Genomic DNA, 27,025 nt, shown 5'->3' on the forward strand with positions numbered 1-27,025 from the left:
AAAAGTGGAGGTCTCATTCTACAATTAATTTTTCAAATTGGGACTTATCCCCAATTTTTCCTACTTTATTTTAATTGTTAATTTCATATCTGCATTTTTTTCTTAATTAAAGCCTTTAATTTTGCTCTAATAGTACCATTAGTTCTTGTAATTTTACTTCTTTTTTTTTTTAACATAGTGCACCTAATATCATGGGCCAGCCTATATGTCATGGAAAACTCAACAGGTCCAGAATGATCCGAATTCAAGGTATGATAGGAATTATTAAGGTTGGCGCCCCTAGCCCTAGGGTGCTACATTCCTACGCATCAAAATCGAGCCTCGTGATTAAGCTGGAATGACTCCTGCCGTCCATCCAACTCGTTGGGGTGTTAGCACTGTGAGCCCTAGAGAAAGGTAATAATGGCGCTAACAAAGCAAAATTAAAAAATTAATTAAAAGGAATAATACATAGATATCAAATTAAAAATTGACGAAAAGTATATATATCTTCAAAATGGTTTTTCCTTACTTGTCTCCATCAATCAACATGTCGTAAAATATTAAGGTTAATATTAGAAATTAAAATTTGATTTGATTTCACTTTTATCAATAAAATTTAAAACAAGTAGTTTTAGTTTAGGAATAAAAAATCTTTAGGTAAATCAAAATAAATCAAATTTGAGAAACTAAAATAAAAATGAGGTTAAATTTTAAGGACTAAAAATATATTAACACAAAATGCTAGTATTTTCTATTTTGGGTTAATTTTAAGGACTAAAATGGTATTACACACAAAATGTTATTTTTTTTCTATTTTGGGAAAATTCATCTTTTGATTTTTTTAACTTTTAACTCACTTATAATTCAATCCCTCAACTATCACTTGTTTTTTATATTATTATCCTTGTAATTTACAGCTTAGATTGAGTCATCCTATATGACATAAATGGTAAACACCTTGCCTTCAACTCTGCTCCACGTAACACAAAAAGTAACAACTGGAGGAGTGGGGAAGACGGATGAACAGAAATATGTTCGAGAAAAGGCGAAAACAAGAGATGAACAAAGACAAAGCCGAAAGATATAATACTTATTACTTGTGATAACAACCAAAGATATGTTACGTTGGGTTTTTAGATTTATGTAGAGGCACGGATAGGAGACATTTAAACAAGCAAGAGATGAAGTCGAGTTTTATACTGTAATAGATCTATTGTTTGTGTGTCAAGATGATTCAAAATGATTTTAATGAGATTAAGATATTAAACTGATTTTGAAAAGAGGGAGAGAGTGTATGTGAAGAAAAGGAAAGGTTTGATTGAGAAAATAGAAATGTTGAAATTCAAAATGGGGAAGAGGAGACTGGTTGGTCATGGAAATTATAGTGGGGTTCAAAGGATGAGGGATGAGGAGTCTAATTGCTGACCACTTGTATCCACAAAACTTCCTCCTAATTGACCCTTGATAATTTAATAATTTTCAGAGAGAAAAAAAGAAGGGAGAGAGTGGGAATTGAAGGAAGTGAACCTGGGAGAAAAATGAAGACCGAGCACCTCCAAGATCAAAAGAAAATTGGTGAGGCCGTGGTGTTGCAGAGACGCATGTTGATGCTGATCTCAGAACAAGTGTGGGCTGCACTGTGAAATTGGTGAGGCCGTGGTGTTGCAGAGACGCATGTTGATGCTGATCTCAGAACAACAAGTGTGGGTTGCACTGTGAAAGGCTATGTTATTTACATCTCAGCATTTTAGATTCTTTGTTCGTATTTTGCAGTCATGACTTCTTGTGTTACTTAAAGCTAAGCTAGAAGCCAGGTGTTGTATCATTTATGCCACATTGGATGACTCAATCCGGATTGGAGACTACGAGGATAATAATATAAAAAATCAAAAGATAAGGGATTAAGTCATAAGTAAATCAACAATTCAAAGACTGAGTTAAAAGTTAAAAAAGTAAAAGATTAATTTTTCCTTCTATTTTTTATATTAAACAAGATAATGTTTGTCTGACTGGGAGGAAGATTTGCCTCATAAGAATGAGACTCAGCCAACCCCTTTGAATTGAGAGCTGGAAGACATAAATAGGTTGACCCTAATGAGCTCAAATACAAAAAAAGTTGGCCTATTTTATTGGGCATAATAAAAAGAGTTATTCTTAGCTTACCAATAACTACAATAGATTGAATTAGCTTTTGTAATTGGTTCATACATTCTAACGAGTATAGAGCTCTCATCTTCCAACTACTACTCCCTCCATCTCTTTTTATAAGCAACAACTACCATCCTCCTCTTATCTCTAAATATAAGTAATATTTGCAAGTTGTCTTAAATTTTTGTGGCAAATTTTCTATTTTGCCCCCATTAATTACTTATTTTAATATTCAATATATTTATTTCCCAAACCATCAACTCTATCCATCACACATTCTCTCTTTTATAATTCTCTTTATTATGATAATTTTCTTATTTTCTTTCTTATACTCTCTCCCCCCATAAATAAGGATATTTTGGAGAAATAACTTCTAATTTTTATTTATTTATTGTCTTTAAATAACTTTTGATCTATGTAATAAAATCCTATGATGTTTATAATGAGGGACGGAGGGAGTAATGTTTAGGCTATCATTTATGATTGCATACGGTTTTATATATAATGGTAGTTAATATTTGTTTTGTTATAGTATTATGTATGCTTTTTACCACACAAATAGAATAACCATATTGTAAGTGTGTGACTTTGAATTTTGAATTATTATTTGTTGCAGACAATATGGAGGTGATGATGAAGAAGAAAGCCTTTATATGAGTAACGATGCAATTATTGCTGAATTTATTTTTAAATGCATTTATATCCCTAATATTTTTAATGGTATAATTTTACCTCTAATCGTTTTTTTAGATACAGGGATAAAAACATATAAAAATCAGAGATAAAATTGCACATATATCTTTTTGTCATTGAATGAGAATCTACTTATAGCTCATTTTGATGATGCTAATGAAGTTGATCATGATAATCATGATATTCATGTTGTTGATCAAACTGTTAATGTTTAGCTACTTAGCTTGTCAGGTTTAATCAATTTTGGATAATAATTTATTACAGTTCAAGATAACAATTTGACTTGTCTTAGGTTTAAAAATTCGGAATAGATCAACACTTTAGTTTGTTAATTCTTATTATTTGAAACTAGATGGAGAAATATTGAAAAATCATTTAAAAAGAAAAAAGAAAAAAAGGGCCACCGAGTTTCACAAACAAGATCATTTTAAAGGCAAGCGCTTGTTTTGGTACAACAACTCACACGTGTATAGGATTGCCTCAGGTTTCATATGATCATGTGGGGCCCACCAAAAGCCCTCCTTTTGTTTTTTCCCTCTCTGCATGTTTGTTATTTTCTTGGTACAAATATGTTTACTTTTAAGCTTGGAGAAAATTGTTCCTTTCATAATCCACAAAGGTATATTTTCTTTTCCCAATCCAAGGTATGGATTCGAATCTTGCTAAAGTTCACCACGAGCTTTTCAAAGTCCCGCCTTCTTCGGATCTCCATTTATTTGGTCCTTGATTTGAAGTGACATTATATCTCTTCCTGAAAATTCCCACAAAGACATTTTTTAGGGAGATTTTGATCTTGCTAGACTTTATTAATTATTAATCCATAAATATGATTTTTTTTAAAATAAATATTGGATTCATAATGCACGGCTTAATCTAGAGAATTTCTTATCATCAAGCTCGCCTAGTTTTTTTCTTTGAGAAATGGTTTTTTTTTTCAAGCAAGAATGATGGTATCCACTTTCAAATGGCAACAATGCAGCCTATTTTACCAATAGGAGTAGTTCTAGTGGATAGGGCTAGTGTTAATTTCTCATAATGTAGCAAGTAAAAGTGCAAATTTCTGATAAGAGATACACTTACATTTGACATCCAACAGTGTTTAAAATATGATCGGTTTCAATAAAAGAATACTAATGCCTAGGAAAGAAAAACAAAAACAATGAAGACTATTTTTTGGGATACAATAGGCAAAAGACTAACTCATTCGAGGGTAAACTTCTATAAATTAGTTCTGGTGCTATTTATAGGACATTTTCACTATATTTCACATAAAACAAAAAAATCTTAAGCTGTATTAATTCTCTCATAAATGACAATAAATTTTCAACTTTACCCCTATGTAATATATATACTTTTTGTAAAAAAAATAATTTTCTCTGCTATAATAAATGAAAGACAATATATTACATTCACGTTTTATATTTAATGAGGTAACTTTAAATATACTAAAAAAAATTTTCTCTCTATCTTATAAATAAAACTAGAAGAGTATATCCATGAGAAGGGCCATTAAAGCATAGGGTATATATTAAATAAAAGTAAAATTAAAAAGTCATTAAATTTTAAGACAAGGTTAATGATATTTAAAGAATTTTTACTGTGAATTTGTGATGAAACATGTTGAAAGTGTCATCAGAGGAGTAATACCTAAAAATATTACCATTAACATTTTCATGTTATTGTTTCTACAATTGTGGATTGTTAGATTTAGATAATTTTTTTCCAATTTCAATTTTACTGTTTTTGAACAAACTAAAACAGAGAATAACAATATTATTTGATGGTTAATGTGAATACAAGTAAATACTATTAAACGCTTTAAAGTTAAGATATTTCTATTCGCTGACAACCAATAAATCAGCTTCCATGTTCATAGGCTGCTCAGGTAAAAAAAAAAAAGGGTTCATAGGTTGCTGTTGGATGGGACTCAAACATTAGTGGTTGGCATTGTCACCAAATTAAAGCATTGAATCCGAATTTCTTAATAATCTGAAAAGCCGAAACTTGTTGAGGAGTTTCAGAACAAAAAGAAAGAAACTAAATATATAGAGTTATTGAAAACAAAAGGTATTTATGTCAACAATTTTCAGCATTATTGTTAAAAATATAGCTGTGTTACATGTTCCACATGATGAACAATTTAATAGATCATAGTACTAATGTCAATTTCATGAAAGATTATTATATCATAACCATAAATGCATGCACTAATATTTAATCATGATTGATAGCTTAGCCATTAAGAATAATGAATATCCAATAGTACTTAAAAAGAAAAATACTCTCTTCCTCCTTCTTATAAGACTACAAATTTCTCTATGTGTATTATATTTCATTAGATTTGAAATTATAATAAATTGCATTAATAATGACTTAAAATAGATTTTATAATCACAATAGATAAAAAAAAACCACATCGAATTTTTATGCGATCCAATCTTATTAAGACTTTAATCCCAAATTTTGCCTCTATGTAATCTTATGGACTCCTTTTTCTTTGATTAGTACATTAATTCCTTGCTTCTGAGATATCTACCCCAAAAACATGTGCATATTCTCTCAAGAAGTACTCCTCCGGTCTTAAATATAAGACTTATTTTGTCATGTAATTTTGCACTACAAAATAGGTTTTATATTTAGGACCGAAAGAGTATTACTTTTTAAGGTTGTTTATTGAACCAACTCATCTAACCCCAATAATCTTCTGAAGTCTTTTTACCAGTTCTCAACTATAAATTTTCTATCACAAAAGCCCTTCTTTCATTGCAATCATGCATCTTCAAATATGAAAATAAAAAGAGAGGTCGAATGGGTTGAATAAAAAGAGAAGTCGCATGGAACATAATCTTGCAAGGGTGATTACAAGTTTGGTAATTTTCATCGTCATTAGCCACAATTTTGAAGTTCTCGGACTGGTGGACCTCACCTTATACTAAATTGTTGACATATCTCTGTATCTATACTTTTTGAGTAAGTGAAGCCTATCACCCTAGTTATATAGAATAAGATGAAATGGGTACACCACAAATATTTCTTTCAATGAATGAAACAATGTTATCATCTACAGACTTGTTTGTCGAACAAAATCATACTGATTTTCCAAATCATAAGAGAATTAATTGAGCAAAGAGTTAAAAAATAGCATCAAAGAAATGGTTATTTATATGGGTATGATTTTTTTATTCCTTCAAATAGGAATTTGAAGTAGAGATGCAGAATTTAGAGGGATAGATGAAAATTCAAAATTAATTATTTATTTCTCCATTTAAGCTTCAAATTGAAATCTTGTTCAATTATGATACTTTCCATTTAATTCAATGTATTCAAATCTCAAATAAGACATATGAGTATGATTTTTTTTATTCCTTCTTTCTTGAGCTTCTTCTTGAAAGATGAAACCTTGAAGTCGAAGCATCTTCCCCATTATCATTATTGAAGTCAAAGCACCTTCCATCTTCATCGTTTCGGCCAATTTTAAGGTTTGAAACTTTCTTTTTTCTAATTTGCAAAAACATTGTGGTTGGCAAATTGGGTTTAGGTATATAGGAATGTAGAAAATCCTTCTACCTTTGAGTTGAGACAAAGCTTTTGTGTTTAGTCTACTTTGAACAAGGTAAGCAATGCAAAACTTGTGTTTTTATTTTGGTGTATGTTGGTGATTTAAGTTGGGATTTTATTGTGGATAGGTGGGGTGATGATGGGTGCTCTGTTTATGGGTATATTATGGATAGGTTGATGATGGGCTTACTCTTTTTAAGCATGATTAAGTGGGAATAGGTAAAAAAATGAAGTTTTATGTGAGCTAAAATTCTTACCATGAAATGAAAAAATATATTATCAATGTAGGGTATGATAGTTGTTAATATAGCAACTTGACTTATCAATGACAGTTGTGTTGTGCATATTAACATTAATGATGGTAAGCACATCTAGAAAGCATCTATGTTGTTTCTTTCATATAGAGAAAAGTTTGCAAATAATTGAAAAGATTATATGTGAGAAATTTTGTGTAAGAACAAGAAGCATAAAGAAAGCCACAAGTTATGAAGAGTTAAAGATAATGATACTGTCAATTCGTGGAAAAGAAAGTCATTTATTTATTTTGAAATTCTTAGTTATGTTTGATAGAAATACATTTGTAGAGTTTATAGATGATATTAGTATAGAACATTAATAAAGTTCAGTAAAAAAAGTAGTAATGTGTGTGTAGGATTCTGATATGTAATCAGTTATAATTATTTACACCCTTCATTGTCAATATACCCTATGTACCTTATCATTCATGGCACTATCACTTGTCAATTTATCTACTGATATAAGTTTAAAAAATTATGATTTCAAGTTACATATGTCATATAATATTGACAATTTCTCTACATTAATACCTTTTAGTTATAATATAAAATATAATATCTGTATGAAAATTTAATTATCATTTATATAAAATTATGAAATAACTTATCATTAACTAAACCTTAATTTGTTAATAATGACAGTGTAACTTGTTAATAATAGCACTATTACTTATCAATTCATATGCTTATATGAATTTGCTTGAATTTTGAAAAGAATATCATTCAACTAAAATAAATTTCAATAATACATTCTCATTATAATTTTAATATAATATCCTATTTTAAATGAAATATAATTGAATTACAAATTTGAAATCAACAACACATTTACTTGTCAATGTTTCCTGTGTCAGTTGTTAGTTCCTACACTTTGATTTGTCAATAGTTGCACTATAACTTGTTAATTTTCCTACTGGTATATATGATTTTGAGAAGTGGTGTATTTTTTGTTTACAAAATTAAACAGTATGAAAATAGGTCAAATATGAATATGAAATTAAGTGATGATATTATATCACTTGTCAATTTTCATGTTACAAAATGTGCTATTAATAATTGGACCATCACTTATCAATCAGTACACACCTATTAATTTGCATACCCTCACTTGTTAATATCTCTGCTGAAATAATATTCTCAATTTTTTGTTTAAAACAATATTATATAGATCTCAATATAATTAAATTTGTTTATGCAACAAAATGAGTTGTCAATCATAGAACCATCACAAGTAATTTTTTACACCAATAATTGTTAATAACCTTATAATCAATGCTAGGTTTAATTGAAAAATAAAACAAAATCAGTTCCTTAAAGATCTAATTATAGTTCATTTACATTTATGTCTTTTATTTGCTTTTGTTAAGGCCTCATAGCATAGATAGCACTGTATCGCCATGTGTCATTGTTCTAATGAGTGACAAGTTATCATAAGTATCCAACCTTTAGCTCTTCTAATTCACTCTTCAAGTACCATGGCATCATATATTCTGTACTATCATGAACAGTACCATTTCACTCTTGTAGCCACGAAAAGATATGAACATTCGAAGAATCATTATAAACAAAATTCAATATGTAAGAAACAAGCAGTTCTTATGGTAAACCACAACAAACAAAGTAACTTAGTTAACAAATAAACTCACATATCAATCTAGACAGACTTTAGCTTATTTCACTTTGTTGTCAATTTTCTCCTCATTCTCAAAAAATTCTAGCTTAATTGTATGAAGGATGTTATAGAAATAGTTTCTCTAAAAAATAATAGAAAGTCAAATGAAAATGTTAATAGTAGACAATGATAACTATGATAGCAAGCAATGACAACTATAATAAGAGGTAATGACAACTAATTATATATCATAATCTTACATAAATATTACCACTTTCCTTATTGAACTTTATTAAATATTCTACACCATTATTATCTACAACTACAAGTTCTCCAAATGTATTTCTATCAAAGATAACTAAGAATTTCAAAACAAATAAGTGACTTCATTTTCCAAGAAATGATGGTATCATTATTTTCAACTCTTTATAACTTGTGGCTTTCTTTATGCTTCTTGTTCTTACATAAAACTTCTCGCATATCATCTTCTCAATCATTTGCAAACTTTTTTCTATATGAAAGAAACAAAATAGATGCCTTCTAGATGTGCTCACTATTATTAACATTTACCTGCACAACACAACTGTCATTGACAAGTCAAATTGCTGCATTGACAACTATCGCGGTTTATATTGACAACACATTCTCATTTCACAGTAAGGATTTTTGCCCACATAAACCTTCATTTTTTTCCACCTATTCCCACTTAATCATGCGCAAACATAAAAAACGCATTATCAACCCACTCACAATATACCCCGAACAAAGCATTCATTATCACCCCACTCACCAACAATAAAATCTCAACTTAAATTACTAATACACACCAAAATAAAAATACATGTTTTGCACTACCTATCTTGTTTATAGTAAACAAAAAACAAAAGTTTTGCATTAGATCAAGGGTAGAAGGGTTTTCTATATGCCCACATATTGAAACACAATCTACCAACCATAATGTTTTAGGAGACTAGAGAAAAGGAAATTTCAAACCTTAAAATCTACCAAGACAATGAAGACGAAAGGTACTTTGGCTTCACTAATGATGATAGGAAAGATACTTGACTACTCTGATTTCTTAGTTTTTCAAGGTTTTATCTCTCAAGAAGAAGCTCAAGAAAGAAGGTGCAAGAAATCCTCTGAATCTCATTTTTTTTCTTCCTAAATCACCAAGGACAATATGGTCTTCACATATTTTTTCTTATTGCAATAAAACCCCTTTGGGACTTCAAATTTATTAGCAAGTTTTAGGGATCTTTTTGTGGTATTTTGTGCTCTATGTGACCTTATATTCATTTTCACTAATTATAATGCTATCCATTTAATTTAATATATTCAAATTCCAATCAAGATGTTATTTAAATCTCATTAATTGAATATATTCGGATCCTATAATATCATACCTATCCTTTTTTAAGCAAATATTGCACTACAAAATTTTAGGAGTATAATTGATGATTGATGATAGCTGATGATTAATTTAGATAATTGAATTGTGTGATTTAAGAAATAAGTTAAAATTAGTTAAAAATAATAAACATGTAAAAAGGTATTATTTTTCTGAATATGCCTTTATTTCTAAGAGGGTAAGCGAGAGAGAGCAATAAGAAAAATGTTCAAATAACTTCAAATTGAATCTTATATAAAAAAGAACCACATCAATTTAGAAATTAGGATCTTATATAGGACTAGGAAGACTATATTAGTTCATGATACGTTAACAAGTCTCTTAATAGGAGAAATCAGTTACATGAATTATACTCCCTTCGATTTAAAATATAAGCTAAACTTTGTTAGGGAGACTTGGGACTTGTTTGGTTTAACCCCATTGTAGGTGTGTAATGGTAATCTTTATTATATTATCATAAATAACTTGTTTGGTTGGTCTTATTGATGGTAATCAAGATTGTATTGGTAAAGAAGATTGCATATTTTTTAGTAATATCTATTCATAGGGGGATCCCTATGAATACTTATTGCATGTATGTAATCCCCTAGAAATGACAATTTTACCCTTAATAACCTAGATGAAAAGGCAACATTTACCCTTAACAAGTATTATCAACCATCACTATCGGCCACACGTCTTCCTTCCTCACCTCCTCCTTCATCTTCATCAATGGTCTGCTTCGTTGAGTAGACATGCTATTTATTGTTTATCGAAACCCATATATTGGAGTTTTCTTCCCTGCTACTTCATTGTGGGTTTTCCATCATCATGTTTGTCTAGCTTTAAATCAAGGTTTGATTTCGTGGATTCTCATTCGCTCAATGATCTAGGTTTGTGGTTTTAAATTTGACTAAGCATATTTTCTTAGGATTATTATTTGATTGGATCAAGCGCTTAATGGATTTAATCCCAAGTGAAAAGCACAACTGTTGTGGGTCAAATGGCAAATTGGTTATAGATGATGCTAATGACATAGGCAGAGGAACTCTTGAAGGTTTACAGGAACAGTTAAATGATTGGTCTCTTGAAATCTACAATCATGGTGGTTGGTGGAGATCAAGGAGTACTAAATGGAGAAGGGAAAAAGTTTCCTTCAGTGGCATTTTGGTCATTTCACATATATTTACATTTAAGTTAACTAAAAAATTAATTTTATTTCCCATCCCTTTAATACGGTACCAAACAAAAACACGATGATCAAAATTGCATGTATGATATATTGCATTACAATGCAATGCATTCCTAATGCATAGGTAATGGAACCAAACGGGCCTTTGGTTTTTTTTATTTTATAAGATAACATTCATTTTTATCTAAGCATTTAATGAGTTTTTTTTTCAATTTTATCTCCATACATTCTCTTTCCTCTTTGATTCTTTTATTTCATCTTTTAGTTATTCTTTTCATTAATAAGGGCATATCTGGGGGAAAAAAATATGGCTTATATATTTATTGTTTCAAACTGATTTTAACTAGTTCCTTAATAAACGTAAATAGATAAACTTTAACTTATATTTTGAACCGGAGGGAGTACTATGCAATTATACTCTATCAATAATAAAAAATTTAGATAAATTTCCCACCAAAAGACATTTTAATAATTTTATTGAGTATTTTTTATATTTCTCCACTCCTTATCTTCACTAATGCCTATCATTTTCGATGACTTTCATAGGGAATGTTTGGATGGAGACCAAATCATGGTTTAGAGAATAGCTTTTGAACAAAAAGTTATTTTGAGAATAAATTTTGAAAGAATAGATTTTGTGAAAAAAGTGACTGTGATAAGATGAGAATTTTGTTGTCACCCAAAAAAAATGACAATATTTGAATAGTTATTATTAGAATCACTTTTTTATATGCAAATTACCAAAAAAGACATAAGTTAATTATATAAAAACGAATTTATATTTATATTTTTTTTAAAAATAATAAATTAATATGTAATATATTTTTTCTAAAATGATAAATAATATGTAAAAATATAATTATCTAATAATTAATAGGGTGAAGGTGCATCCGGTATTTTAAAATATTTTGTTGTGACGCATCTAGTCCCCTAAACCTTTTAGTACAATTTTACACGCAACTAGTGCTGCATATACAAAAAAATAATTTAAAATACTGAACGCATTTGAAAAAATATTTCAAAGCGTTTGATACACTGAAAATTGACTAACGTGTAAATATATTTATGAAATATTTATAGAGAAATTATAATTCTCTCTAAAAAGAAAACCGGGGTTTTCCATCTCAAAAGCACAAAAAATCCACTTTTGAAAAACCATGGTTTTGAATAAAAAGTGATTTTGAAAAAAAAAATCACATGTTTGGGTGTTGAGATTTCCGGATCATGATTTTGCATACCAAAACCATGGTTTTGTTTTTTTTGCCAAACACCCCATATTTCAACTATTTTAAATAATTTCCTACCATTTTTTCATAAAATAGTAGTTCATCATATTCGCTAAGAAAAAGTAAGAAAGAATGGAAGAAATTAAAAATGAATAATTTGCATCGTTTGACCAAGAAAATTATTAACTATATAATGCATTTGCATGTTTTATCTTTCCTTATCCAAAACAAACAAATATAACCCATTGGCAACAAACAGACAATGAAGATGCTCGGGATAACCAAACCTTCAAACAAATCTATGAATTCGTGCAAGATTAGAAAGTGAAATTTCCTCTAATCTTTATCATAATATGCCTTGTAAAAATATTTTTATTATTTATAAAATGCCACGTAATAAAATATAAGAAGCATTTTAACAAATATGAATTTTTTTTGGAATAATAACCTATATAATTATACTATAAAATTAACCTCTTTCTTTTTCATTTGTTAACTAGTGTGTTGATCACAAAACTTTTGGATCAAAAGTACGATTTTTCATTTTTTTTAATCATGTGAAAAAAAAAGAGCTTCCACACATTAATCTCGAGTAATTTTGGATGATAATTTTTGAGAAAAATTAATATTATATATTAAATTCCTTTAATTTTTTAAATTTAGGTGATATCATGATTAACTTAAAATAATTTTTTAATAAGATTTAGAGGAATCAATTTTGAGTAATTTTGGAATGTTATAAGGATTTTTATAAAAAGAATAAGACCATGTATTAAATTTACCTAATTTTTTTAATTTACATAACTTGATTAATAATAGGAAAAATTGCATTGGCTGATACTTACTTTGAAGTCTCAAAGGGACTTGCTTACAATAATGAAAAAGTTAAAAAGACTTTATTGCTCCTACTACAAAAAAAGCGCTGAAAAGAGACAATTGTCAATATAAACTGTGATAGTTATCAATATTAGTATTTTATTTGTTAATTTATTTGTTGATATAAGTTTAAAAAATGTGATATAATATCGCTATTAAAAATTAATTATCACTCATATGAAATTATGAGTGCACTTGTAACCAACTAACCCTTCGCTTGTTAATAGTGATGTGAATTGTCATTGGATGTATTGTTTGATGTTAATGTTAATGGTTGCACCTTTACTTATTGATAGTTGCACAATAACTTGATAATTTTTCTACTGAAATGTATGATTTTGAAATTTGTTTTATTTATTTATTGTTTAAAAAGTAAACAAAATGCAAATATGCCATAAATGTGAAAGTAAGTAATGTTAACAAGTGAAAAGTTAATTAGTGACAAGTGATTTTCTAATTTCATGAGTGATAATTGACTTTTAGTAATGATATTATATCATATTATCATCAAAAAGTATTAGTACACAAAATATGTTAATATTACTTGTCACTATGTGAAACAACCTGCCTAAATAAAGAGATAAACTTAATTTTTTTATAATAACTTTAAGAAATAAATTTTTATAATCAAACCATGCTAAATACGAACTCAAATTATATCACAATTTTTTACACTAACTAATTATATAATAATGTTATCCGTGATAGAAAAGAGTAGCACCCAATTATACATCCTATCATGAATAAAAAAACCTTTTTTAACTCATCCAGATACAAACTATGTATGAAAGGATCAATCTCATCTACTATGGTTATAAAACAACATATAATATAGCTCATAGATCGAAATATTAAAAATTAAATCTTACTTCATATTTTATAATAAATTCATAAACATATCACATGTGATCTTAGGTCTCTGGCCAACTACAAGCACACATACCATAACAGTACAAATCAAAGGACATAAAACATATTAATATATGAATCAATTAAACACAGTTTATCCTGAGATGACAATATACAGGAAACAACATAACTCATAAATCAAGGAGACGCTACAAGCTGCTAATGTAGCTTTACTCCTCCTGAGCCTTCCCTGATGTCCCTCCTCTAAACCTTTCACCTGAAAAATGTTAAACAACAGGGATGAGATAACATCTCAGTAACTAAATCCCTACCTATCACACACACTAGCATGTGCAAGTGAGGTGTCAGATGGGATACACAGAGTTAATAACAGTCAATAGACATTTACCTAATACTCAATCTCACAGTAACCATATAGGTCAAATATATTTGCCAATCCATGTAGTTGATAATTTCAAAAAAGATAACATACTTTTCATTTATTTAAAAGATATAAATATCAATAAAAATTTCATGTTATATGCGGTCCATAAACCCCAAATCCATCCTTATATCCTCTTAATTTCCGCCAACTAGACTCATGGGCTAAGTTCTTTTCATTTGACTGGCTACTCTGACAAGCTCACCACATGAGTGATATGGACCGGCCAAAGACTACAGATCACTCGGTGGACTATGGGTCCTTCCTCAAAGAACTAGTGAAGTGTCATAATCTCTCAAAAAACCATTAGAACAATAATAGTAGCTAACCATAGAACTCCGTATGGAGGCCAATACCACGTGGCATATATATATCCGTATACTCCAATCATCTCCCCCCTAACCAAACTAGCTGCACAGGGTTCACAATAACACATTTATATGCGTAATCAAACAAATTTCAGAATAATATCTCCTAGTCATAATCATTAATTTCTAACAATACAAATATTTCAATCTTTTTTCAAAATAGCATCCCACAAGTAGAGCTGTCAATAAGGGCTAGCCCGACCCTAAAGGGCTAGCCCTTGAAAGACCAGGGCCTAAAAAGGCCGGCCCTTTAAAGACCACATATCTTAAAATTATCTAATTATTAAAGCCCGGCCCTTAGACATGCGGGCTCAGGGCTTAAAAGGGCTGGCCCTTTTATGTTATTTTTTAAAATATAAATTCTTTTTAATTATTTTAAAATAAAAAATAAAACAACAAAACTTCTAAGATTTTTGATTCAAATTATAAATATAAGTAAAATAAATTAGTAGTGTATAGAAATAAAAAATTAAATGCCAATAAACTATTGTCCAAAATAAGAAAAAAATCAAAATCTAAGAAAACACAAAAAACAGAAAGATAAAAACCTAGCAGTTAAAGATTAACAATATCAACATCATTATTATCTTTATCTTCATTTCATCAGTATCATCAAGATCAGTAATATTTGATTGTTCTTTACTACAAGTGAGCTCTTCTTCAGTGATAAAAATTTTAAGGTTTTTGTCTTCATTCACCTTATCTAAAATAAAACTATGCAGTAGTTATAAGTACAAATAAGAGCCTAAATATTTGTTCGAATAAGAAAAGTTTTACACTTTGTTAAGATATGTAAACCGATGGTAAATGAAGATCTACTAGCTATTATGGTGATTAACATGTTAAGAATATCAGCTACCATTCTTGAAAGAATTGAAAATTGATTTTAATTGTTCTTCCACAAGTCCAAGACATCTAATTCTTTTCAATTATCTAGCTTGAATACTGATTCTTCTAAGTATTTTTCTAATTTAAACTTATTTATAAAAGACTAATTTATAACTTTATAAATATATTGATAATAATAAAAAAAATTGGCGGGCTTAAAAGAGCTAGCCCTTGGCCCTAAAGGGTTGGCCTTTTTATTTTTGAGCCCTATAGGGCTAACCCTTTTAAGCTCAATTTCTTTTTAAACCACCTAAAATACAAGCTCGGCCCTCCGCTTAAAAGGGCTTAAAAGGACTGACCTGATGGGCTTGGCCCGTTTTGACAGCTCTACGACCACAAGACAATTTATACAAAGCATGATATATGCATACAAAAATTGGTAATAAAATCACTCACCAACCTTATATCAGAGCATGCAACAGATAGAAATTTAGTTACCTAGGCTCCTGGCTAACAATCAAGTACAAACGAGGCCCGTACTTGAAAATGTCATAGTAGTATTTATATCTACAATTGAAACTAAAACATTATCTTTATAGTATTAGAGTAAACTACTCACCAATTTCTAGTCTTTAATGCTCCCTCTAATATCTTCAACTATCACTTGAAAGGCGTTTTTTAGGTTTGGGATAAGAACATATATATGATGATTTATATTCAATTCCTAGGTTCCCTTAACTTGCATTATCTTTAATGATTAAATTATATCATTTGAATCACCAAATTCATAACCTAGATAGAGAACCCTTAACTTATAGCTTATATTCTATCTTCGAAGAATTTAGACAGATGACCTTAATATTAGTTAATTTATTCTTACTGTAAAAGTCTAATTATTAATCCAATCATTGAATCTAATGTCTTATATGTTACAAGTCTACTTTCTACATTTTGGGTTAATCCAACAGTGAATGAATTTAAAGACGTTAATTTACTATCTAGTATTCTATCTACCGAATCTAAAAAAATAAATTAAAAAAGTACCTGATAACTTGTGACTCAGAGATCAAGTTGACGATCCAATCGTTGAAATTGATGTGTATGAAGTCTAGAACCAGCTAACCAAATTGCAGTTCAATCCATCGGTTCACAAACTTGTAAATAGCACTTTACTAAGATTGTTTTAGTTTTGTGTCAAAATTATTTAATACATCTTTAACTCTCTCCTACTACCACCTATATATATGGGGGTGTTTGGATTTCGCCAAACCATAGTTTGGAGAATAGCTTCTGGAGAATAGATTTTGAGGAGAATAGATTTTGAAAGAATAGATTTTCTGAAAAAGTGATTCTGATAAAATGAGAGTGTTTGGATAGTTGTTATCAGAAGTGCTTTTTTATATGTAGAATTACTAAAAAGGACATAAGTTTAAATAATAATTACATATAAGATATATTTCATAATATATGTTTATTTGAAGTAATAAATTTGTTAATAATATATATTTTGGCAGCATTATAAATAAGACATAAATAATATAAATAATAAATAATTAATGTGTATATATATTTATAAAATAATTAAATATGTTTTAGGAAAATAATTTATTTTGCCAAAAAAATATTATTATTTCTTAAAGATTTGAAAGATGAAATCCCATAATTTTTTTTTCACAAAATTAAATAACCACACAAAAAAATTTCATATTAATTGTCTTAATAATAACAATTGTAACGAAATATATTTGTCCAAATAGTTTTTTTTAACAATACATTACATTATTTGAAAAGAAAAAAAGAAATAAAGAGGTTATGACTATTCTTGTATATAGTGAATAATTTGATCTTTTATGGAGTCATGAAGCTGGGCCATGTGAGATGAAAATTCTATTGATGAAGGTATATGTGAAGATCTAACTCTATCATCATCATTATTTTTTTTCCCAGCATTCAGGGGATTCTTTTCGGTTCACTCACCAAAATTTGTTAACTGACCAAAATGAACAACATTGTGATAAACAAACAAATAGACAAGGACCACCTCTTTATCATTTTAACGATCACTGGTCCGAAGAATAAGGAATTCAGCACGCATACAATTTGAACATAAATCGGTAAAGGAATTTATGTTATCACAAGAAGAATAAAAAACAATATGTCAAAGCCATTTTTCCCACTGGGTTTTCTCATGCGGAATACAAAGAATTTCAGGTGAAATATCTCTTTCAAGCGAAAAACAAAAATATGAGAAAAATTACAAAGATTTTGGTTAACCACTCAAACACTGAAAATAATTCCCCTGACCAATGGGATTTCAATCAGAATTGGTTTAACTGATTCACGGTTTAACTGACCAAAAATTGGAAGAAAGAAATCGGTTAACTGGTTCATGAGATTTCAATTAGCGAAATAACAACAATTTCAGCAGCACAAGCTCCCACAACCAAAAACGAATGCTCTGTCTTCTAAACCCGAAATTCATCAACAAATTTCCACGAAACCAAGCTGCAAGGAAATTTGAAAATGAAACAGAGATCCAGCCACAACCAGAATGAAGAAAATGAAACACATCTCCAACCACAACCATCCACAACATTGATTTTTCCCATATTCATATACACACACACGCGCGACTGCTCTGTCTCGCATTCTAAAAAAAAAAACACAACAGATCCTATCAGTCCAGCCACAACCAGCCACGGAGCAAGGACAAATGAAGAGACGCAATGCATAAATGAAGAAATGGATCTGAGCGACGGAACCCAACACCGTAACCTGAGCAAACAACCACCGGACGAAGTGAACAGGAAGAAGAAGGAAATGGTGCTGGATGGATCAGGCAACCTGGGGCGTGATATTGTTTTGGCAAGCCGAGTCCTCATCAGCGCCGAAGTTTGCAAGCTCGATGACCTCACCGTGGGCACCAAGATCTGTCGAGTGAAGGGGCGACAGTGAAGAGTGAGGCAGAAGAGTGGTGTTCTTGTTTTTGCGAAGGAGTGAGTCAGATTTCACCATTGGAGCCTCTGACAGGAGTAATTATTACTCCAACAACCAGAAAAATCCATCTCAGAAGTGAAGCTGGATAGCTTGTCCGAAAACCATAGTTTGGCTGGCCAAAACCAAGATTTTGGCTAGAACTATGGTTTTCAAAAAATTGGGGTGTTGGCAATCAGCCTCCCCAAACCATGGTTTAGGGGCCAGAAGTGCTTTTGGACTGATTGCCAACACCCCCATAGACTCCTAGAGCTCTCTTTTCCTATCATATAGTCAATGTGGGACTTCTTAATATTACTATTTTATTCATTTTTTCACACACACACAAAAGATCAGAATTATTTTAATTGCTTAGATACATATTCAACCTTTTTTTATTGGATTGTCATAAATATCTACTTAAACCTGAGAGATAACAAAATCAGGATGTTACACTATGTAACTTGAAATCTAATTTTTTTTAAAATTTATATCAATAAATAAATTGACAAATGAAGCAGAAATATTGATAACTATTATGGCCTACGTTAAGAATTTTTTCTTTTCAGCACTTTTTCTATAGTAGGGGCAACAAGGTTTTTTTCAACTTTTCATTATTTGGGACTTCAAAGCAATTATTAGATATTTATGAATCTTTTTGCAGTATTTTATCTTTTGTGGGATCTTAGTACAATTTTTTCTTAACAATATATTGTAGATAGGCATTGTGAAAAAAAATATGTTGTAAATAGGATTGGGAGGAATTTAAAATTCTGAACACACCAGCCATAAAAAATAATTAGATAGTTAAGATTTCACCTTTTTAACTTCACCCTGCTTTAATATTGTCAATTACTAATTATTTATTCGGTAGGAAATAATTAATTTTGATATATTTCTAGATATGCTTTAGATAAAAAAAATTGTCAATTCTTCTTCTACAATATGAGTACCTTATATAATTATATACTAAAACCAAAAAAAGAAATTTATAAAGCACGTCTTCTATTTAAATGGAAAGATTAGTATTTTCTTGCCAACTCTCTCAATAATACTCCCTCTCAAGTATAAAAATAGCTCAAGTATAAAAATAGCTGTGATTCATTTTATAAGTTTTAATTTATGTTTGTCTTAATATTTAATATAATTTTTTAATTTTACTTTTAATAATTTTTTAATTTTATTTTTAATTATTTATTCTCTTTTATCTATCGTACTCTCTTTTGTCACATTTCCTCACTTATTTTTTTTATTTTTTTCTCATTTATTATATGGAGATATTTATAAATAAAATACATTTTTAACCTATTTATTATTTTTAATTAATTATTTACTGTACACAAATTAGTTAATTTAAAATTTATAACAAAGAAAGAAGAGTACGTACTAAACATTAAACATTAATTGTCTGTATCCAATGTAAATATAACAAACAAAGAAGGACGGGATTAGGTGAAAAATGAAAAAACTAAAAGCCTGGTGTGCTTTTGGCAACAATAACTAATGTAAAGAATAGTCCCATGATTTCCCTAAATGTGTGTGCCAACTTGGCCCCTCACGCTTTAAAATGCCTCCCTTTGAAGGTACACTGTCACCGACACAAACTCCAAAACTAAAAAACTCCAAAACGACAACAAATTTTGAAGAGCTTTTTCCATCACTTATCGATTTGTACAGCTATATTATTCTCATGACAATGATTGCGCCAGCCTCATCATAATTTTCTTCATGCATCATATCGGATTTATAATTTACCAATCATATCATCCATTAATTATGAATATAAAATATCATTTTAGATTTTAAAATATTAGTATTAGAGTTAGCTTTTGGAAAACAGTTTCACAAAAAAACAAAGTTATTTTGAGAATAAATTTCAAGTAAATAAATTATTATAAAAAAAAGTGATATTGATAGTTGGTAAAAAAAATGATATTGATAAAAATTGATATTTGAATGGTTGTAACGGAAATTACTTTTTCATATGTAAATTACAAAAAAAAAGCTAATGTGATATTTATATAAAAAATAATAAGAAGATGAGAATATTTTAGCATAATATGTTTGATATTGTTGTTATTACATTTTAAATCATAGTTTTCCACCCTAAAAGTCCGAAAGAAAAGGCTTCTGAGAAGGTCTCGTTTTCCACCTCAAAGCATGGTTTTCAATGTATTAGTGTTTTTGCAGAAAAAAGATAAAAATAAATAAAAAGTTGTTTGGCCGAATAGATATAAGATGCAAATATACATAATCATACAAATATATTTTTATTTACACATTAAATTTTAATACTCCATTTTGTCCTAAACATAATATCATTTCTAGTATAAATTACACTACAAAATAAGTCTTATATTAAAAACTAAACTAATATTAATATTAGTCACGTTCATTATATAGGATAAAACTGTGGAAAAAACTTCAGAGTTATTTAGTAGTAGCTAAGTAGTAATTGAGTGGAAGAAGCTCAATAGTCCACTAAATAAGGTGGATAGTTTAAATTTTGCTGATGAAAAACTATATTATTGGCAAGTCATAAATCATATAAATAATTTCTTAATATATAGAATAGGAGGTTCATATAATTTATATGTATAATCATACGCATAGTTTTTATTTATTTTTCTATTGAATTTTAATATTAATGCTAGTTAATTATATATAGAAAAAATCGAATGATTAACCAATAATGACTAGGTTGAGTCAAAGAAATTTAATATCTTCCTAAATAATACTAGGATTCAAACCTAAATAAAATATTTTCATGATATTTTCCTGTAATTTGAAAAGGGAATAATTGAAAATGATTAAATGTTAAATAATTATTATTAAAAAATTCTCTGAAAAAAATAATTGCATCATTTTTCCAATAGGTTTAAAGTTACGTTGAATTTGACAAAAATAATACCACTATTGTATGATGCCATTCCCTCCACACGTGGCAATGTGCAACAGCAGAAAAGCCCGGTAGCTATTTAATGCGAGAGTCCGCGAAGCACCTGATTACTCCTCTTGCCTTTTAGGTCCTTTTACCCTCCATGTTCATGCCCATACACTTGCACCAAGTTCTCTTTTCATGCTGGCATCACTCAGACTCAGCTTTCCAAATCTCTCACTCTTTCCAGATCTCAGATTCCCCCTTTTCCCTTTACAAAGTTGAATCTTCTCCCCCATTTTCCTACCTACTCCACCTTGGTGATTTCTTTTATCCCTCGTAAAAATTAAAAAAGCTTCTTTTCTCGCAATCATTATGCAACGGAAATAAACTTTTCTTGTCTAAATTATTGGACTAGTATGATATAATCAAGCACAAGAATTCGCTCTAGCGATTCTTGCACAGGTGGCGTTCGAGAAATTTACTGTGCGTTTCAGTCACAGTTCTGCTCCTTTCTTCAGGCCAAATGCCAATTTTTATCTCCTGAGAATATGAAGATTTCCTGGGTTTCTTTAATTTTCTTGTTCCCTGCAATCGTTGTTTCTCTGCTTGGTCAGGTTTCAACGGCACAACTGATCACAAGCGAGAGAATAATTCTTCTCCAGGTCAAGAGGTTGCTTGAATATCCTCAGGTTCTTCAAGGATGGAGAAGATGGACCAACTTCTGCTATCTCCCTCCGTCACCTTCTGTCAAGATTGTCTGCTCCAACGGCCATGTGACAGAACTAGCCATTGTTGGGAACAAGGTCTCATCATCTTCTTCGTCTCAAACTCTTTCAGAAAGATTCTCCATTGACTCTTTCTTTACTGTCTTGACGAAGCTATCAAGTTTGAAGGTACTGTCACTTGTGTCTCTGGGTTTGTGGGGTCCTTTACCCGCCAAGATAGATAGGTTCTGGTCGCTGGGAGTTCTGAACATTACCTCAAATTCCATCTATGGTGAAATCCCATTCTCAATCAGTTCTATAAAAAGCCTTAGGGGTCTGAATTTGGCTGATAATTTTTTCAATGGCAGTGTCCCGGATCTGAAACCACTAGCTTTCCTTGAAGAACTTAATCTGGGTGGAAACAAACTGGGTTCTGAATTCCCTTCAACGGGGAACAATCTTGCCAAAATTATTCTGAAAAACAACTCATTTAAGTTTCAGATTCCTTCCAGAATCATGTATTTTCACAAGCTTCAAGAATTTGACATCTCTTCCAATGAATTTTCTGGACCAATCCCACCTTCTCTCTTCTCTCTGCCTTCCATTGTGCACATAAACTTAGCTCAAAACCAACTCACCGGTGGATCCTCTATGAACATAAACTGTAGTTCTAAGCTAACATTTGTGAATCTCTCAGACAACCTTTTAATGGGAAAATTCCCACCTTGTTTTGGATCATCAAAGTCCTCAAATCGCACTGTGTTGTATTCTGGGAATTGCTTTTCAGCTAGAAGCTCAACGGGCAAGCATCAACATCCATCCTCATATTGTACTAAAGAGAAGGCCTTAGCTGTGAAGCCTCTGGAGAGAAGTCAGAAGAAGGAGACAGGTCTGAGAATTCTTTTGACGATTGGCGTTATTGGAGGTTCAGTTGGATTCGCTGTGCTTCTGTTACTGTTCATTGTGTTCGTATGGAAGAAATGCAGAGGAGACAGAACACATGATAAGGATCTTGACAGATCTAATGTTCATAAGCTCCCAAGACCAAATGTTCATGCAAGTAAGGCCATCTTTTCTTTTGATTTGGTAGATTACACTTGGAATTTATTTCTCATTCTTACGTTTAAAGTGAACCATTCAATTTTTGTGATGCGATATTAGTTTCATTTAGGTTCGTACAACTACGCACACACATATATAATAATGAGGTGATAGTATGTTTTTGAATTTTCATTTTGTTAGCCCAGGTTCGTCTGAAAACAATATAAAAGTTAAAACAACAATTATTTTATTAACAACGTTATAGTCCTTGGATATAGTTATTCAGGTTAAGTTAATATAGTTAAAAATATTTATTTGATTATGAAATTATTTCAGAAAATTAAGATATTTCAATTATGAATGCATTTTACTCAAATTGTTTTTTGGTAACCATTTTTTTAATTCAAAAGTTGAATGTTACAATTTGTAAAGTACCATCCCGTAGAACTTAAGTAGTTACAAAACAATTCATGAGACACTAAATGGCAAATGCTGCATTTTAAAATATAAGAATGCAAATTAATTTTAAGTCAAACTAGGATATTTCGCCAGGGGGGCTCGACAAGTCAAACTAGGATAGGTTGTAATTTTTCTCCAGAATCGTACTTGCAGATAAAGAAATATATGGAGATAGTTTTTATCCAGGGGATCATACTTAGATTTTTTTTTTAATTTTTAATTCAAGATTCGAATCTCAAGATCTAGATTCGTTTCTAACAAATATAGTATGTGCGTGTTTTTTGTATTATGTTCAAGCAATAACCGTTAATAAAATAGAGAAATCATAAAATTTTACTTTTTTATCCTTAATATAAGACTTATTTAACTAATTTAATTAGATTAAAAAATTTAAGTAAGTTAATTAATTATAAGAAATGTGACTCGTTTTTCTTAAAATACTATAATCATCTTTTCTAATACTCTCTTTTCTTCTTCTACATAGGGGTAATTTAGAAAAAATTGATAAATATGAAAAATAAATTTATAATTAGGATCAAAACTAACTCAATAAGTAGATTTTATATTAAGTACGAGAGAGTGTTAGGTGGGGTTAAGCCTTTGACGCATAAGCTTTGAGTGCCTGACACCTACTTTCCAATTCACCTAAGCGATGCATTAATTTGACTTTATTTTCTCGTTTCCTTTCATGCTTCAATGACAGCTAATCTAATCTTCTTCTTGTCTTTGGGAAAAGGACGTGTTCCTCAGACAATGAGGCTATCTGCACTTGGACTCCCGCCATATAGAATTTTCACATCAGAAGAAATTGAAGATGCAACAAACAACTTTGATCCCTCAAATCTAGTATCAGAAGGACCTAAAGGAAAGGAAAAAAAAAAAAAAAAAGAAAAAAAAAGAAAGATTCTTGTCTATTGAATGGGGCCCACAACCACAAGGGCAGAGTTTTAATGATGGTGTGTGTTTGGAGTATTCACTTAGTATATTTATTTTACTTGCACAGATATATAAAGGTTGGCTCAGAGATGGTTCAGAGGTCCTTTTCAACTCTGTGGAAGTAACACAGAAAAACTTGACCCAAAGTCTGATGAAACAGATGGAGGTTTTACCCAGTTTGAGGCACAGGCATTTAGTAAGTGTGCTAGGACACTGTGTCATTACTCCTCAAGACCATTCCCAACTAAGAAGCACAGTCTTCATTGTCCTTGAGCACTTCTCAAATGGGTCACTCAGGGATCATCTTTCAGGTATCATAATTACATAAATTCAGGATTCTTGTGCAGAACTTCTGACGCGATCATAAATAGATGCATTACTCATCTATTTATGGGTGTGCATATACGTACATATACTCTCTTGAACTTTGAAATATGTGCAAGTAACTCCTTGACACAAAAAGGAACTCCTAAATTTTGAAGCTTTGTGGAGATTATCCTTTATTGTTATTACTAATGAAACGCGACATGTTATTGACCACATAACTTTCTAAGTTTTACCTTTTTTGTGTAGATTACCCTTCAAACTTTAAAATATATGTGCAAATAATATATCAAACTTTGTTATATATTTAATATAATCATATTACATAATAATGGGTAAATTAACCCAAGAAAGCAATTTGCATGAGAGTGCTACATACCACAGTTAAATGATAATAGAGTTCATCATAAAGTTATATGCGCGTAATCCAAAATGTAGAGGGATTGCATATAATCTAGACAGCTTTATTTTATATATATTGATGTTTTAATATTGTTATGTTAGTGCTAATGACTTCGACGCTTGTTTTGATTTGACAGATTTGAGAAAGAAGCAAGTGCTGAAATGGCCACAGAGGATGGCAATAAGCATAGGAATTGCAAGAGGGACCCAGTTCTTGCACACAGGGGTTTGTTCCTGGCATATTTGGAAACGATTTACATATTGAAAAAGTTTTGCTTGATGATAATCTCAACCCAAAAGTCAGTGGATATAACATTCCATTGCCATACGAGGTTAGAGCAGAGAATATGGAAACTGACTGTGATTCTCTTGGTAATATTTGCAGCCAGTAACTCACCCTTACTGATTGACAAATTTTCCTTTTCCATTTTTCAGAATGGTTTTGAGAGGACACTTCTTGAACAAAGTGGCTCCAATCATGTCGCAAGGTACTTATTTACTTCAATACAAACAATTATTGATTCAGATAAAATTCGTTTGAGGGGGAAACACAATTACTGGAAATGTCAAATGCGAATCTTTTTAAATAATTTATTGGACTTGTTTATATGATATGATTTTCATCTTCATGTGCAGAATCGATACAGCAGAAAAGGAAGATATCTATCAGTTGGGTGTTATTCTTCTTGAAGTCATTACTGGCAAACGCCTTTCCTCTGCCAGTGAAATAGAGGATCTAAAGGATGAGGTATGCGCAATTAACATGCTTTGTGCTAAATTATATTATCTTTGATTCCAAATATAAGAGTTTGACACATAAGACATTAATCCACTTTGTCTACTAAATTTATAATTTCTTTCCCGAAGTATCCACTATTGATTGCACATAATAAGAAAATTCTCATTAAGGGTAGTTATAATGCACAATGATTAGAAATGGTATTTTAGAGAAACCAATATATTTTTGTTACAAATAACTAACTTAACCAATTTTATTAATATCGGCAAATTAATTATTTACTTCTTATATTAAGGACAAGAGGTAGTAACACTTGACATAAGATCATAACAAATCATAAGATTTGCTGAATCATAGGTAAGAAAATACTGTCCCAATCTGTTTCACTTCTCATGTTATTCCCTGTTAATTATGTAATTTCAGCTGGAGAGAGGTTTATCAGAAGCAGGATCAACACTAAGAAGCACAATAGATCCATCCATTCAAGGAACTTATGCATATGAATCACTGAGGACTGCAATTCAAATCACAATCAACTGTCTGTGCAAGGTACCCAGTGAGCGACCTTCAATAGAGGACCTTCTTTGGAACTTGCAGTATTCACTGCAAGTTCAAGAGTCATGGACTAGCAGTGGAAACCTTGTATAAAATTTTAGATTTCTTACAGTAAAATAAGTTGTTTGATGGATGTTCATAATTTATGGAATATGAAGAATAAATGGTATTGAAGCATGTGAATCTCTTGTGCCTAGCTAAGATCCAGAGTCTGCGTGCATTTTTCAATATAACCATTTTTTTTTTCCTTTTTACATTTTGATATCAAACTATCTGGTATCTAAAAGAGATCTGGCTAATCCAAAATGCGGGTAATAAAGTTCTCCCAATGAATTTAATGTATCTGCACACCTAGGGCAAGTAACATATATAGCAACAGAGAAGTCTGGAAGTTTTTATCAAGACTCTCGCATCATCACATCCCTTTTGTTTGGGCTAGGCTACCGGTCCTTGCTAATTATTCCGTCTTCATATATAGGTTGAAATAATAAAAATGTCAACCAAAAAAATAATAATAATAAAAGCCAGCAGATTACATGAATCAGGAGATTGAG

At 30.3% G+C, this 27,025-nt stretch overlaps 1 pseudogene; it reads left to right on the forward strand.

The window, feature by feature from the left end:
• Window positions 1-21,549: 21,549 nt before the first annotated feature.
• Window positions 21,550-26,564, forward strand: LOC114751973 (probable LRR receptor-like serine/threonine-protein kinase At1g14390; annotated as a pseudogene).
• The last annotated feature ends 461 nt before the right edge of the window (window positions 26,565-27,025 follow it).

The sequence above is a fragment of the Neltuma alba genome, unplaced genomic scaffold (genome assembly GCF_004799145.2).
Source record: "Neltuma alba isolate B1F8T4 unplaced genomic scaffold, ASM479914v2 tig00007185_pilon, whole genome shotgun sequence".
Classification (NCBI taxonomy): domain Eukaryota; kingdom Viridiplantae; phylum Streptophyta; class Magnoliopsida; order Fabales; family Fabaceae; genus Neltuma; species Neltuma alba.